This window comes from Ceratotherium simum, chromosome 2 (genome assembly GCF_057802395.1).
Source record: "Ceratotherium simum simum isolate JZ-2026a chromosome 2, ASM5780239v1, whole genome shotgun sequence".
Lineage (NCBI taxonomy): Eukaryota > Metazoa > Chordata > Mammalia > Perissodactyla > Rhinocerotidae > Ceratotherium > Ceratotherium simum.
In genome coordinates, this window is record NC_141901.1 from 4,382,439 (window position 1) to 4,394,374 (window position 11,936).

Genomic DNA, 11,936 nt, shown 5'->3' on the forward strand with positions numbered 1-11,936 from the left:
GGATTATATTTTCCCAACTTGTTGGCATGTGACATGGTTTGGCCAAATGTACTTACAGAGGAAGTCTCGTATGCCATGTCTGAGCAAAGGGTTTAAGAGCCGCCTTGCGGCTCTGCCACTGCTGATGTATAATCAGAGTGAGAAATAAGACTTTGTAGTTGTGAGCCACTAAGATTTTGGGGAGTGTTTTTTACCATAGCATAACCTAGCAAAAGCTGACTAATTAAATACTAGTGGCATGAGACAGAGGAAGTAAACAAGAACATGGGCCAGGTGGGCACTGCATGAAAGTGGACCCTTTACACCAGCCCACTCTGATCTAAAGGGCATAGTAGTGATTGAGCTTCAGGGATGTAGGCCCATTGCTGCCAGACTTTCCAATTTTTAAGAGAATATCAGAAATCCAGATTTTGATGTGAATTCTACAGTTTTTCAGTATTCAAACTAAATTCAGTCCAAATAATACATATACTACAGCCCCAAATCAGGCATCAGACTCCAGTTTGTAAACTCTGTTCTATGCTAACCTTGCGCCATAGCAAAACTGGTCTCCAACACCACTCAAGTTCCCTCCTCCCTGCTCTTCCCCATGTTGTGCTCTCCTATTCTTCCACTCGTCTTCTAAATTCCCCTCTTTCAAGGCCGTTGTCAAGTTCTCCTTCCTCCATTTCCCAACCAGACTATCCATTTTTGAGCTTATAGTCTCTATTGTAGTTAGCATTTTGCATGTCCCTCCCATGTTGTTTATCTTATAGACACACTCGACCCTTTGAGAGTCTATAAGCCCAGTGAAGACAGAGACCATAGGTTATACTTTTTGGCATCCTTAGTGCCTCGAAGACATAATCGGTACAAAATTAATGTTTTTATCCCGACAGCTTCTTGGTTCAGATGAACACCCACTGTCAATTATCTGCTCCTGAGCTTCTTGCAAACAAAGGATGAAGCCCAGAAGGAGCCAGATTCTAGGCATGTACTTGCCTATTTTTCTCATACTAAAGGGTACAGCTCCTTAAAAAACACATAAACAATAACTCAAGTTTGAATGCTGCACACACAAATCTTGTTAACATCTGGGCTTTTTGTAGATGAAGTTCTGTCTGCAGCGATGTATAATTAGAGATACAATATTGGAGTTAATCCAATTCAGCTGGGATTGAGTTAAGCTTTGTGTTGTCCGTCCTTCAAAGACCCCTATTATAACTTGTTTTATGCCTCAACGACCACAATAAGTTATGACGTTCAGTTGAGTTCTTCAAGAAGGACATTTAATTTTTCATACTGCTGGGACATACTTTCAAGCGCTTTTTGAGGGGGGTCCTACTGTCTGCCACAGCCACTGCAGTGTTTTTGGTGAGCCTCAATAAAAGTTTGTGGAATATTAATGAAATGCTTTAACACTACAGGTGTTACTTCTCCAACAGAAAAAGATTAAATTCCCACCATTATCCCTTATTCTTTCATAATCCAAATAGGTTTAACCCCTATAATTTTCATTGCTTTTGAAGTAATTCTGTGCTCATAGTCCTCCTAATTTCCCTGACAACCTAATTTAAACACTAGAAGAATCCAGTTCTTTAATTAGCAAGTACTTATAACAAGTGTTTTCTTATATTTTAAAAGTGAGTTATTCAGTGCATATGTGAAAAAGGGCCAAATAACACCAAAAGATATTAAACCAATTACTAGAAGGTATAAGACCAGATCTGTGCCAAGAAAATAATATCAGAGTCAAAACAAATCACTTGGAAGTGAATCATTTCCCTTTGGCAACTGAAATTAATCTAAACAACTCCCCTCCACCCCCACCCCCATGGTTTTGTCTGACATTTCTTTCAAATGCCAATGAGCACCTTACTTTGTCAAATCAGATAAATCCAAGTTGCTGGTATTATGGGACTTTGAAGCCATATGGCCATATGTCTAGGATATTCCAGGACACTCTGATTTCATGATATTTTAGTCTTTTTAATAAATGCAATTTGTTAAATAAATAACTAAATATGAAATCATTTTATATTATTGTAAGATTTCTTATAATTAAATTCAGAAGCAAGAAAACATTGTCTATTACCATTGAATTCAATTCACCCAACATTTACTGACTACTCTATGATGTGCTACCCTCTATGTTAGGTGAAGGAGATCTAGAGGTAAATATGAAATAATCCTGCCCTCAAAGATCTTACAAAGCAAACAAAAAATTCATGTATAACAATCAAAAGATGTTTCAACCACAAGGCAGTATATAACTTTATTTAGTTTGGAGGTGGGACGGTAGCAGGGGAGGCATCCCAGAAGAGGTGACTCCTTGGCTGGGTTTTAAAGGAAGAATAGGAGTTCCCTGGGTTCATCAGGAAGTGGGCCTTGGCATTCCAAGCAGAAGAATAGCCTGTATGTGTCCTGATTTCTTGTTTAGGAAATTAGGCTCATCCTATATAGATAACAGAACCAAGAGCCTAAAAGAGAGCTATTGGCCTAATGATATTTATTGCCCTCAGAAATGTCTCTGGAATTTTAATTTTGGCTTAAAACATTCTCCAGCTAGCCTCAATGGGGAAGAAAATTTATTATTGTGTACAGTTTTGTTTGTTTAAAAACTATGTAAAAACCACTTTTTGGATTTTATTTTTGTTGGCTATGAACAAGAAAGATCACTATTTTCTTATTCTTAAAAGAAATGCATATCCTGAACAATAATCACTTTTCAACATTCAAAGGAGAGACATCTCTCGAGGCATCTTCACTTATTCCTTTACCATGCAAACACTGTTGCCCGCCATGCACAAGACACTGGGCATTGTGTCAAATGCCAAGTTGTATGTGACCTTTTCCTGTCCTTGAGGGACTTCCCATGGTGGGGGTGGGAATCCCCCTGGGGAGATGATCTGGATCTCTGCACTCGAGGTGAAGACCTTTCAAAGTTCACAAAATGAATAGAGCAACACGTCTGGGCAGCCTTTTGGAGATCTTGGAAGATCCTGAAAAGCCTCCCAGCTCTCGTCTCCCGACATGATCAAGAGGGAGAGGAGACCCAGCGCCGGCAGGTGCTTGTTCAACTGTAGGGAGGACGATGGATCTTTCCCTGACTCACCGTGAAAGCCTCCTAAAAAGCTGCCCGAATGCGATTCTGGCTAAAAAGGAACTCAGGAAAAAACATCCAAATTACTCTCTACATTTCCTTCTCCTCTGCCTTCCATCTTCTGGCGGCCCAAGTCATCTCTCTGCACAGTGCACTCATGGCCTTCGAACTGAGCTGAAACATGCCTGCTGGTGGGACCAAGATAAACTGAAAGGGAAAGCTTTCAGTTTGTTGGAAAGCATTAGTTTGTAAATTCACATAGCATGTTTTCTTTTACAAGACACTTGACACACCTGACATTTGCTCTTATACTTTTTTCTTTTGGTGAGGAAGGTTGGCCCTGAGGTAACATCGTTGCCAGTCTTCCTCTCTTTTTGCTTGAGGAAGACTGGCCCTGAGCTAACATCTGTGCCAGTCTCCCTTTACTTTGTATATGGGCCGCCGCCACAGCATGGCTTGATGAGCGGTGTGTACATCCGCAGCCAGGGTCCGAACCCCGAACCAGCGAACCCAGGCTGCGGAAGCAGAGAGCGGGAACTTAGTACGCCACCATGCCGGCCCCTGCTCTTAATATGTTTTTAAAAAGAAAAGAATAGCGTGTCCACAGTGTTGATGGTGATGGTGTTGGGGGCAGAAGAAGAGGGAAAAATTTGAACACAATCTAGCATTTGCAATACCCCAATAGTCCGCTATCTTGCCACGATCTCAGATATGAAGAAGAATCTGAAAGTTTGGAGTAAGATAGTTTCTTCCAGGCTGAAAGCATACAACAAGCCCTCCTGACCAAAAGGAGTCTTTTGCTGTACAGACCCAAAGTAACTAATAATTACAAGGGCCTCTATGCAGTAAAAATGCACCAGAATAGTGCTTTAATGGAATGTGTCTTTGAGAACTGGGAAAGAGAAAATGAAATGTTTCTCATCTTAGAGAAAAATTAAGATGATCTGGTTATTTTAAACAAGCTACTTAGACTTTAATATATGCTTTTTTCCTACCCCCACATAACGTATTCTGAAAAATCTGCCTGGAAAGTAGACAGGTAACAGAGAATAAATGGACTTAGGTGTATAATGAGTGTTTCATTTTCAGAGTATTAAAAACATCCTACAGACCATAATTTCACTCTGCCTTTTAGACAGAATCTTTAATGATCTATTTCAAGCATTTTATTTTGATTTTTTTTCCTTATAAAATTTAACACTTTGAATTGGTTTGTTTGTGTTTTTTTTACATTGACTATAGTAAGTCTGATGAACGTCTGTTTTAGGCTAAAGACTAATCCCTTCAGAACAATGATTTTCATCTTTGTCTCAAGTCTGTTAAATTAATGAGAACTTTACCGTCTATCATTAATAAAAGCACTCTCCTTCTCTGTTCTCCCGTCATTAAAAAACTTTTTATACATATCAAAGTAAAACACGTATACATATATACTCAATAGTACTAAAACTTTCAGAATTTACAAATATATCCATATGCCCCATCTTTCCCCATTCCAATACCTGCTCCCAGTGGCAACCATATAAAAATCTTTTAGCTGTGTCATCTGTTTTTTTAATTCCTGTATTTCTAAATATGTTTATACTGCTAATTTTTTCAAATTTTTCTATTTTAGACATTATTTACTTACTTCCAATGATAGAAGACGAGGATTGAGTTTCCTTACACACTCCCCCCCACACCATACACATACTTCCTCACTTTCTGTCTACCAATAGAGCTATGTCGCTATTATTTTAATTAAATCAACATTCAAAATTATACTAAACAATACAAAAATCAGAAGTGACATTTCTATTGCTAGGTAAACATAGGTCACAATTGAACCACTTAGTCTACTTTGATTATATTTACTGTCAGGTACTACTTTTTTGTTCCCTAAAGTAAATAATTGTCTTGGTTTTTGTTGGCTTAGTTTTCCATGTAATTATTACTAATTTATCCCCAAACTTTCTAAGAGGAATATGGAATTCTTCTTAAAATGGTGTACCTCAGTAAGTTTATCAGTTCTATGTTTTTTTTTTCTTGACGCTCTCCCTCCAGGTCCTTGCCATCCTGTCTGACCTGCTCTTGAAGGCCATCATCCTGGGGCTTCTTTTTGCCAGCAGCCCGAGAATCCCCTTCACTCCATTCCTGCATTGTATTTTCTCCTTCCTTGAGGCCACATCTTCCTTTTTCTTGGCTTATCTCCTCATTCTCTTGGAACAAATTCGCCCGTAGATTCCGGAGAAAGTGTACACAAGAAATACTTTTAATTTTAATTTTATTTTTTGAGACCTTAACCAATCTTAATTCTATCCTCTAACTCAATTAAGTATTTAGCTGGGAATAAAAATCCAGGTTGGAAATAACGTTCTCTCAGAATTTTGAGGCATTGTTGCAAAGCCTTCTGGCTTCCAGCATTGCTTTTGAGAAATCCAATTCCTGATCCTTTGAATCTTTCTTATTTTTTCTCCCTGGAAAATTTTCAAATCTTCTCTTTCTCCGTAGTGTATGGGAAACTTGCTTTTATATTTTATAGATAATTTCTTCTCCTTTATTTTTTCTTCCTCTTTCTGGATTTTTTGTTCCTCACACATTAATCTAAATTCTTGTCTTTTTTCTTCTATTTTCTATTTGTTTGCCTTTTTTGTTCCATTCTCTGTAATATTTTCTCAACTTGATCTTCTATTAGACTTTTGATTTTCATGTTATATATCAGTTGTTTTATTATCAAGAGTTCTTTTTCATTTTCCAAATGTTCTTTTTCCATATCATGTTCTTACTTAATAGATGCAAAATATTTTTATATGTCTGAATATATTATTTATACTTTTCTTGAAATTTACTTCTGCTGCTGCCTTGTCTTTCTTCCTTCTAACATCTTTTTTTGCTTATTTTGTTTTTTAGTCTTTAGATTTATAGGATATCCTCGAATGTCTGGCAGTCAAATCATATTTAAGAATGAGGGCCGGCCCTGTGGCTTGGTGGTTAAGTGCGCGCGCTGCAATGCTGGCGGCCCGGGTTCGGATCCCGGGTGCGCATCGAGGCACCACTTCTCCGTCCATCCTGGGGCCGAGTCCCACATGCCGCAACTAGAAGGATGTGCAGCTATGACATACAACTATCTGCTGGGGCTTTGGGGGGAAAAAATAAAAAATAAATAAAATCTAAAAAAAAAAAAAAAAAAAAAAAAAGAATGAGACACTGAAAATCTGATTGCAAGTTCTATGTGCACGGGCAGAATTGTTAACTAATGCGCTAACCGTAGGAAACTATTCATTAAAAGACCCCAAATGTCAGTATCTGTAGGTCTTTTTTCTTGAGGTGGTCAATTTTCCCAGAGAGGAATCTTCTTGACTTCTTCTGGGAGTGGTGGGTAGGTCCAAGTTATATGTTTAGCTGATAGCATTCTGAAACTCAAGCAAAGAATATGGGGGTTCTTACCATTCAGTAGGCTGAACTTCACTTAATCCCTCTGTTTTCAATTTCGTGCCTTCCTCTCACCTTTAGCAGTGCTAGGTGTCCCTAAGCTCAGAGACTCTGCTCCTAGCTCTAGGCAGTAGCCAGTTCTCTGCTGTCGGGATTGGGGAGGGACGCTTCACAGCTACTTAGGCGAAGGAGGAGACCTGGGGTCTGACTGCTCCTCATACAGACTTTTAACCAATACTCTAGATGACAGTTCCATCCCACATTTAATCCTTTAGAACTAACTGATGTCTTGAATTCCTTAATTCTGTCACTAGAATAAGTATGCTCTTTTAATAGAGTCTCTCTTCTGCTAAGTCAGAAATCACTCGTTAGTTCATTGTCCCTCTTGCAAAAGTCTGTTGATATCTCTAAACTGTTGTCATCTTCTCTTCCATTTTCTTTCTCTTTGTTTATACCTTTTTATTTTTTTACTGTCATTTTAGTTGGGTTTTAGGAGGAAACAGAGATGAAAAGCTGTGTTCAAATACTCATATTTAAGTAGAAGTCTCTAATATTCTATTTTTTATAAAACAACAACAAAAATTAAATAATTGCACAACCAAAACAATTGCAGAGCCAAAAATGCAGCTGTTGAAACTGAACGAATTGGCTGGCAGGCACCACTCCCATTTGAGAGTTCAGAACATCCTCCTGATAGCAGAGTGCACAGGTTCGAATCCCACATATGAAAGGCTGAATGTATGAGTATGTTAGCTGTAAGAAAGCCACCACAAAGTAGGTCATAAAGAGCAAATTACGCCAAAGTAGTTGGAGTTATTTCCATGACTAAGTGATGGGTCATATAGATAAAGGACAAGACGCGGATACACAGTGAAGCTTGGAATTTTATTAAGTTTTTCTTATAGTCAAACTAGGAAGATGTGGTCTATCCAAGTTACACTCAACATTTTAATATGTAGGAACCCCCCAAAATAGTTTTCTTACTTTTGAAAAATTGTATTCTCATATTTATAAAAAATCTACAAACTTGAAAGAAGCAAAACAAAAACCAATGTTTCACCACCCAGAAATGTTTTAGACATTTTTTCATGTATATAAATACAACCATTTTTAATAGTTAAAGGGCATACCATGGCATTATATACTATAATTTACTTAACAACCTATAGCCAGAGTATTTCCAAGTTTGGGGATATTATAAACAAAATCGTAATGAATAATTTTGAGCATAGAGACTATTGCTCAATGATTTCTAGCAAATGTACTTTAGGATATCTAATTTTTTTTCTTTTTTTTGTGAGGAAGATCAGCCCTGAGCTAACATCTGCTAATCCTCCTCTTTTTGCTGAGGAAGACCAGCCCTCGGCTAACATCCGTGCCCATCTTCCTCCACTTTATATGGGACGCCGCCACAGCATGGCTTGATGAGCGGTGCGTCGGTGCGCGCCCGGGATCTGAACCGGCGAACCCCAGGCAGCCACAGCGGAGCGCATGCACTTAACCGCTTCCACAACCGGGCCGGCCTCTAGGATATCTATTGATTGAGAAAATGCACAATGACCAAAATCTCATATGAATTTAGTAATAATTTTAAGTGGATTGGTGATTTATTACTCATAATAGCCTTACGGTATGTTTTAAAAATAGAAATATGCATACACATAAAACATTATTTACAAAAATCTGCAAACAATGAGAGCTATACAGAAATCTAGGAATAACTCCATGCCCATGCATCCTCCCCCCACCTAAAAACATTCCATGACACATTAGTTTTGAATTATTGGGGAGACTGTGTTAGATGGTATCCAATTGGTTTGAAGCCATCAATGAAAGCACATAATGTTAAGGACTGCCAGCGGAACTTGATTCAAGGCACCTAAGATCTTCATCAACAATTTAGATGATGGACTTTTAGTGTGCTCATTATTTTCAGAGGATAAGTTGAATAGCATTATTTGTGAAAGTTTGACTAGAAGGCAATATTATCTCTTAAAGATGGGGAGGAAAATATCTATTGAACAAGGAAGCAAACTCCTCCTTATAAAAAGTAGCCATGACATAAGAGAAAGGCCTGATGGTTGTAGTGGGCCACAAGCTGGAAGAGGGGTGTTCTTTTTGAGATAATCGTGGTAATACGATATAGTAACAGGAGTAATACATTCAAGGCCAAGGTGTAACCCATCCAGGATGTTTCCAGTGGCCCAACAGGCGCTGGTGGCACGAATTTTTACCAATAGCTGACTCTCCTAAACAAACACATTGTCAAAATGAATTAAAACCAATCATTTTATGTATTTCTGTATGCACAATGCCTTCAGTGATGGGTTTGATTATAATGGGTTATATTAATTGATTCTCATTCTACTCTACAAATTATACAAATTAGTATTTTAAGCTAAATATTCTCTCCGTTTTGTTTGGTTGGTTAGTTGGTTTTATCCCCTCCCGACTGATGATAGCATCTAGCTCGGGATGGCTGCTTCTCCCTAACTCCCTGGATGCTGGTAGTGCCAGTGTATGTGAAAATCCTTTAACCAAAGCTCATAGGTAAGTGACGCAGAAACAATGCTGAGTAGCCAAATGGCCCCAGCTTATGGATTTTACTGCACATTTATGTTAAATCAACAGGTTCCAAAACTAGCAGGCCCTACCAGCCTGCCTCATTTTGGGGTTAGAGCTTCAATCGAATTTCAAATTCATCCCACCCCGGGGGAAAACCAGTGTCTAGCCCTTGCTGGGATGGATGAATGCAGGCCAATGGGATCAGAAGCCACCTTGGCACAGCACAGCCTGACCTGAAGAAGCCAGAGTTTCCCCAGTAGCTCCGATGACTTTCTGGGGATTGGAGCAGGTGCTGCACCACCTACCCTGCGTTGTTCAGCCCAATCTAAGAGGAGAGACTTTGACACCAGACAGGGAGGCTGAGCTGGAATAGGGTGCAGGGCTGTATCTTGTGGGTCTGCTCCCAGGCAATACGTAAGTGAAGGAACTCACTGTAGCCCCTGCTCTGCAGGTGGCTCCCTCTAGGACCTTGGTTTTGCCCCTCCACCCCTCTGAGCCTCAGTTTTACTTTGTGTCAGTGCAAATGATAATGTCCTCCTTGAGGTAAGTTTTTTGAGGATGAAATTAAATACTAATGATAGCTAAATCTACTGAGCACTTACTATATGTTTTCATGTCCCTCTTTGCTAATTCTAACATCTGTGTCAGTTCTGGATTGGGCCAGTCGACTTCAGCTGATTAATTATTCTCCTCAATCTGGGTCATGTTTTCCTGCCTCTTTGCCTGCCTAGTAATCTTTGGTTGGATGCCAGGCATTGTGAATTATATATTTTTGGGTGCTAGATATTTGTGTATTACTGTAAATCTTCTTGAGCTTTGTTCTGGGATGCAGTTACTTGGAAATAGTTTGATTTGGGGAGGTCTTGCTTTTATGGTTTGTTAAGTGGGTCCAGAGCAGTGCTCAAGCTAGTGCTAATATTTCCCACTACTGAGACAAGACCTTCCTGAGGACTCTACCCAGTCTGGCTGAAGAAACACAGTTCAGGCACAATTCCTGGTCCTGTATTAGCACCAGGCACTGTTCCCTCTAAGCCTTGCAGTTGGTTCCTTCCCCGAGTCCAGTGTTCTGATCAGCATCCTCCCCCTGCAGATCTCCAGGATTCTCTTTCTGTGCAGCTCTCTCTTCTCTCATATTTTGTCCTCTGCACTCTGGATGCTTTGGTCTCCCCAGACTCAGCTCAGTTTCCTCAACTCCATGAAATCACTGGGCTCTGCCTCAGTTTCCCCTCCCTGTGTCACAGTCTGGAAACCGTCTCAAGGCAGGAAGTGATGGTAATTGTAGGGCTCACTGAGTTTATTTCCCATTTCTCCAGGATCATTGTCCTTCATTAACTGATGTCTGGTGTCTTGAAACTGTTGTTTCATATATTTTGTCTCTTTTTTGTTGCTGTTTCAGACAGGAGGATAAAATCCAGTCTCTGTTACTCAACCTTAGCAAGAAGCAGAAGTCAGAACTTCAATTTTGGAGTCACCTAGATTTGGGTTAATTGGCTGACTTTGTTCCTTGACTCGTGTGACCTCAGTCAAATTATATAAACTGCCTGAGCCTCAGTTTGTTTTCTGTTAAATGGGGTAAACAAACTTCCTCAATACGGTGCCACAGGACAGAAGGAGAAAATGTGTATAGCACGTGGTATGTGTTGAAAAAAGAGAAGGTAAGCAGGCAGGAAACATGGAAGAAAAAGTGTCCCTTGAAGAGACTGAGAATTGAATCGAGCAGGAGAGATGGCGTAGAGAAAACCAGCGAGGGACCCCTTGGGTAGAGGAGATAGGGAAGAGACGTGGGGAAGTACATGGCCAGGATGGAGAAGGAGAATGGAGGAATAAGGTGGCAGAACAGAGAAGTGGGGGAAAGGGAAGGAATTCCGTAGCCACACAAGGTTCTGTGGTTTGGGTCCAGCACAGAAGTGCCCAGCCCAGGGGTGGGTGGGGCTTAAAATCTAACCTGAGCTCAGCAATCCAGGCTGTCTTCCCAGAGGAAGGCACGTTTATCATCTCCTTCTGCCATCAAGCGGTGGCCTGTGGGGCTGCATTTGCCCAGAGGAGTGTTTTCCTAATTTGCACCAAGGTGCTGTGTAGGCTGTGAGGCCCCATCTACAAACAGTGGATAGTGTCAGGAGACTTGCCAGCTTCCAGTAAAACATCTCTCTTCTGTGGGAACTTTGGACAGTAAAGAGCTTAATGTCATTTATTCACTTGTCCCTTTCTTCAGCAGATGTTTTACCCAGCATCACTGTGGGCCAGGCACTGTGCTGGGGGCTGGGGCTAAATGATGAACAGGGCACAGTCTCTGCCTTCTAGAGGAGAGGTGGTCACAGACTGTGTGCTGTGGCACCCTTGGGCTAGCAGCAGAGGGGAGGAGCAGAGTCGAGGCGAGGACTGAGACCACCCGGGCTGTAAAGCCGGCCCTAGGAGGCTGGGACTCTCACTCTCTCTCCCTCCTACCGAACTGGGGAGAGGGATGCCGGCATTAGGTTTGGGGTAGCAGGGCCAGTCTGGTGAGCCTGAGGAAGGTGTCTGTCCCCCGGTGTTGGGAGCTTTCTTTAGAATGTCAGGTTCTCAGTGCTTGGCACAAACTCTGGGTTCCAGTCAACATCCCGTACATTCTCCCCATGGGTACAATGTTAAATTATCACAACATTTGTTGAATAGATAAAATAATCATATGATATAATATGCAAAATTCACAGTAGGATATAGTGGGAAGTAAATCTCCCAGCTACCCAGTTCCCTTCCCCAGAAGCAACTATTATTACCTGTTTCTTACGTGTCTTTCCGGAGATTCCTATGCATAAGGAAGCAAATACATACATATATACATGCAGATGCTTTTTTAACACAAATGCTGGGTATAGGGTTCCAGCCAGCTCACTTACAT